General features: G+C 48.6%; 1 non-coding gene and 1 pseudogene across 1 annotated transcript; one reads left to right on the top strand and one right to left on the bottom strand.

The window, feature by feature from the left end:
* TRNAV-CAC lies at positions 1-74 on the top strand. Its single transcript has one exon. It is a non-coding gene; the product is annotated as a tRNA-Val (tRNA).
* A 3,546-nt stretch (positions 75-3,620) lies between these two features.
* The window catches only part of LOC119289412, a 25,692-nt pseudogene continuing 23,665 nt past the window's right edge, over positions 3,621-5,647 (bottom strand).

Below are 5,647 nucleotides of genomic sequence, written 5' to 3'. Positions count from 1 at the left end.
GTCTGGGTGGTGTAGTTGGTTATCACGTTAGTCTCACACACTAAAGGTCCCCAGTTCGAACCTGGGCTCAGACATCTACTTTTTTTTTGAATTTGTATTTGCACTTGCAGATACTCTTACAGAAAACCTATCTATTTTAACTTTGCAGCAAACTTTGCTTCACCTTTTGAACAAAATTGAGGTAATACTAATAACCTGCATTTGTTCCAGAACATTTGTTAAATAGTAGTGATAAAGATGCGCATTGGACAAAAAAGTTGTCAAATACAACAACTCATGGTAGATAACTGTTTCATAAATAAAACACAACAAAAGATATGTAAAACTTTGCTTGCAACCATGATCGTTCATTGAGGAAGACTATTTATTTTGTAAACCTCTTCTACCATTAAAATAAATATGGGGAGAGCATAAATTATATTATATTTATTTATGCTGGGCCCCACCTCTCGTTGGATCCGCACCTTGGTGCTGATCCCCGTGGCGCCACTTTTGGGTCGCCGGAGGCACGGCTCTGCGTGCGTGAGGAGCGTTGGAAAGGGGGCCGTCGCCACCATTTAAATTGAGAGCTCTCGATATTAGATTCTTTTGCGTGGCAACCCCGGCAGTGTAATCCTAGATCCTCCAATGGTCACTTTCTTCATGAGATGTATCCTCAATGTTCGGCCAAATAATAATTCACTCACAGGTCTCAGGAAAGTACTAACTCGCTAGCCGCTGCTATGTACACAGGTTAAATCATGTCAACACCGAATTCTGATCCGTGGCGTACTCCCTCCGTAAACTAATATAAGAGCATTTAGATCACTAAATTAGTTTATGAAGTGAGTAATTCACAATATAGCACTGAACCTTCATCTACTGTTGGAACGTGACTCCTTGCTTAGCCTCTTAATTATTATAGGCATTTGACCCAACTTCAAGTTCCAGACAGATTAGCAGCCCTGAGTCAGGCCCAGAGGGTCTGAATCAGAGCTTAAGCAACAGGAAGCAGATTTTTGATGTGATTCTTCGTTGCTAACAGTTTCATTAATTGGGATTAGTATGTACTACTCCCCCCATTCCAAAATACTTGTCGTGATTTTAGTTCAAATTAAACTAAAACCTGTGTATCACAATTGAGTGGATTACACCGACAGTTATGTTGATCAGCTAGGTAGTGCAACTCCTTCAGGGTATGAACAGTAAAACCATGTTTGTTTAATAGATAAACATGACCCGACCCGACATGTCATTTTTTTTAGAAAAGGAGGATGACCCCCGGCCTCTGCATCTGGGCGATGCATACGGCCACTTTATTAATTATTCTCACAAGACCTTACAAAAGACATACAACAGCAAGACTAAAGCCACTTTCTCAGCAACAACTGTCGCTACACCTATCCAATCGATGAAGGGGCGCTGATAGTCTGGGCCTAATACCAAACAGACATCGCAGCCAAACCTAAACATCTAAGACCTGAGGTCCCAACCAGGACGCCTGCCGGGTATGGGGTACCTACCAGTCCGGCTCACTCCTCAACCAGGACGCCTGCCGGGTATGAGGCCGCCGCAGCCACCTGCCACCAAACCATCTTCAGAGCTGTACTGTTGCATCTACCTTGCACGGTCTAGCTACCGTCGACGCCACCATGACGCCAGACAGCTCCACCGCTCTGCGCTCGTCCATCCCGACGCGGACACTCTGAAAGATCTGTCGTGCGTAGCACCTGCCGACTAGGCATGACACAGCGTAGCACCTATCGGTCAGGTATGACTTGACATCTCTTACCAGACGCATCTGACGCGGTTAGAACGCCGCTCCTCCTGCCAACCACCACACCATTGCCGCTGCTGGAACTGACACACGAAGCCGTTCACCCATAGCAACTCCCCCGAACGCCCAAGCCTCCCAAGACGGCGCCTCCATGGAGGTTACGACGCAAAGGGCGCCGCCGCCGTCCAATCCAAGACGGATTTTGGACTTTCGTCCGGGAACGGAACGGAGGTGGATAGGAGGGACCTCGACTTCGCCATCAAGATGGGTAACGACGTCAAAGCCGATGCCGGGCCGAGCTAGCCGACCAAAGTTTCCTCCGGTCCTCTTCCTGTCCAACCAATCTCCATCTGCTTTGGATCTGGCAGCAGCCAAGACCCGAAAACTCCAGAGAGGGAAGCACCATAAGGCTCAACACCTCCGGCGTAGATCCACCCCGGCACCGGATCAAGGAGGACCCGACCTGGCAGCGATGAAAGCCACCATCCTGCGCCGGCCGACGGCGATCAGGCACCGGATCCCGAAGAAACGGACCCGAGACCGACGGTGCACGCGACCACCAGATCCAGCGGCCGCACCATGCCGCGAGCACGAACCCCAACCGCCGGCGCGCAGTGCACGTCGCGGCCAGGATCCATCTGCAGCGCCGCCGCACCCCGCAAAAATACGGCGCCTCCTCTCGATTGGCCGTCCCGCGCCAGCCCATTCGGGGGAAGGGGAAGGGAGCCCCGCCGCCGCCCCTGCCGGCCTGGCTTCGCCCGGCGGCGCTACTGGCGGCGGCGAGGATGGAGGAGATGCGGGAGAGTCCGGGCGCCGGCGGCTAGGGTTTCCCCCTGGTCGCCCACGGGGGCGACCCGAGGGGTACGAGGAGAGTACTGCCTGGAACGGTGTTGGTACGACCCGACATGTCATGATGGCGGCACACTTGTGTTATTACAACAGGGTTGGATTAGTGCCAAGGATCAACCCAAAAATTTGTTTTATTTACGAGCTTAATTAACTGGGAAGGAAACAAGCAGCACAGTGTGGGGCAACAGAGTGTTAGCTCCAAGGTCCTTGTTAGGATGAGCTTTGTTTCTGGCAGAAAGCCAGCCCGTGACAAACCTAACTGCATCATCATTATCATCATCATCACAATAATGAGTTGATTAGTCCCTAAATCTAATTCTTGCAACCGAATCTACTGCTTTGGTCACTGTTTCCAGCTCCATGTTTTGGTGGAGTCCTTAGTTTGGAAGTGTTGTCAATATAGCCTCTTCTCTTTGCACAAATAATAAAATGGTGGTTGCATTTGCAACGATGCATTAGATGATAAAATCTTTTGGCACACGTTCTGTGGAATATTTGATGAATTCTTGAGTTGATGTGGGACTTACAGAAGCAACTAGAATACTTGCTTGAGCAACCTTGCAACATGGTTCAGGAAAACCAGGAAGGTGTACAAACCGCAGCCGAGTCACAGTTGATTCAGATCGAGCAAGCCATTCTGAGGAGAACCAAAGGGGGTAAAGCTGGAAAAGAAAGGAACCAATTCATTTGTTTTCTTGAAGAGAACTGTGGACAAAAGCAGAATATCATTATATTCCAAGGCACTTCACAGGAAAAGGTCGCCACTTCAGTGGTTTATGCTTCAGACTCACAGGAGGCCACATGCCATAGACCCTACATAAATTTTGTCATCCTCTTGTGGCTTGACAGCTAACTCTTTCTTCACGAGATGTGTTCTCAATGTCTGGCCAAGCAGTCAGTTGTTCTGTCAGACAGGTTTTGTCCATATGTCGGAAAATAAGCACCCTGATTCGTGAGTCCATGAACCATCGAAATATCTCTGCCACATAGATATCTTGAATTGGCAGAATAATCATCACAAGTTGCATACCATGATCGAGTTGAGTTCACCATCAGCTGCTCCACTGATTGTCATGCCTAGGTCTCTGAAATTTATTAGGTAAGACAAGGAATCCTGTGTTACTACCTCACCGGGGATCAGCACAGGGAGACCTGGTGGATACGGGCAGATAAACTCACCACAAATCTCGCCAAGGCTATCCTCAATGCACACTCTCCTTTTCTTTGTAAAGAAGGACTCTCTTGGAGTCAGCATCACAGAGAACATAGCTAAGGGGCAACGAACGTAATTATGCTTTCTCAATCTGAATCCTTTTGCAGAGAAATATTTTTCTGGCAGATGCTTTGCACACTGTACATGCTTTTGAACATCTTGCCTTCTGGTTCCTAAGTTAACTGCAAATGTCACCGCCTGTGTTCCGACAAGATCAGATACAATTTGAGGCTCTCATCTGCTTCGTATCCAGATAAATGTAGATCTGCAGCACTTAGTGTGATACGAAGAGGATCAATTGCAGGGAATTCAGAAACAAAGCTTGACAAGTCCAGGACAAATATTCCAGGGATTACCCTCAGCTGATCTTTTGTTTCTAAAGCCATAGCCACCGAGTCATCAAAATATTTTCCATTCTCACTCAACTGAGCTCTTGCAGCATCTAAAGACGACAGTAGTAGGTAACTCGGGCTTGAGCTCTGGAGCAACTGGAGGCATTGGCTCACTTTATCTGCATCAACCAGACCTCCAGCCACGTGAAGCATCAAGGACTGTGCAAGAGAGCTGAGAACCTTGTGGGTGGATTGCACAGCCAAATCAGCACCTTGCTCAATCCCCGTGCTTTCCCTCGGTTGTGTCCAGGGAAGTGGAAGCAGGACACTTCTTCGGCTGCAGTTGATTCCAGTGCCTGAACCAGACGGGCAAAACCATATTGGGCAGCTGCTGAAGGTTCAGCAAGTGTAGCCTCAGTTTCAGATATTCTTGGCTTGTTCCATGAAGTGTCACAATGTGATATGGCATGTCGTCTTCAGTTAAGCAATCAAGTAATAACACATGAATTTATCAGTTGGAGCACACTGAAACAGAGCTCACCGGCTCCCACGCAGTTATGCGCCTACCCGGTTCAGCCCATAGCTGCATTCAGAAGCACCGCGACCACCTTCCATCTCCCATTCCCGCCTGTTGCGCCTCCACGCTCCGCCCGCACCCCTAGGCACATGAACACATCGCGCCCCCTTGTGCCCATACTATAGCAGCACGTCGTCGTTGACTGTGCCCATGGAGGGTCGTGCAATTCGACGAACAGGTTGCGGGCACTAGAGCAGACGACACTGAGATCAGAGTCATAGTGGAGCGAGGAAGAGAAGAGGGATGTGGAGGATAGAAGGTTACCGTGCCTCGAGAGCGGGGCGCGCACAGGGAGCGGACGGCCGGAGGAGGCGCTATGCTTCTACTGAGAGGAAGAAGGCGACGAGGAAGAAGAAGCATGGTCGGTCGTCTGCGCGTGGTCGAAGCAGAGTGATTGTTTATTTTAGATGTACTCCCTATTTTGTTAGAGATAAAGCTAATCTTTATTGATCAAAGACCACGACTAGTGGGATACAATTTGTGTCATGTGGTTTGCCAAACCAGACATAACGATTAGAAGCTAAAGATAAAAAAAAGTCTAATTAAACTATGTGGGTCATCATTGGCCGCGCGACCTTCAAAAGTAAAATTACAATTAAAAAGAGTTGCTCTAGTTTTGATCTCTTTGACGATTGCACCGATCATGCCTTGGCTTCCTTCAGCAATCTCTCTCACAACTTGTTTTGAATTACTAGCAACAGCAAAGTTTTGTAGATGAAGGTCTGCCCTAAGGATGGGGCTTCTTGGCATATGCCATAGCCTCCAACACTAATGGGTCACACACATCCTCATTATTAGAGATGAGCTACCCATGAAGTTGTCGTCACTGTCACTGCAAACCACCGATGCCGAACCCCTGCCTGGACTCACTGCTCCATCCACATGGATGGATTTTAGCAAACGTGTGTGTGTTTGTGTGT

Source organism: Triticum dicoccoides, chromosome 4A (assembly GCF_002162155.2).
Source record: "Triticum dicoccoides isolate Atlit2015 ecotype Zavitan chromosome 4A, WEW_v2.0, whole genome shotgun sequence".
Classification (NCBI taxonomy): Eukaryota; Viridiplantae; Streptophyta; class Magnoliopsida; order Poales; family Poaceae; genus Triticum; species Triticum dicoccoides.
This window is presented reverse-complemented; position numbering and strand designations above follow the sequence as displayed.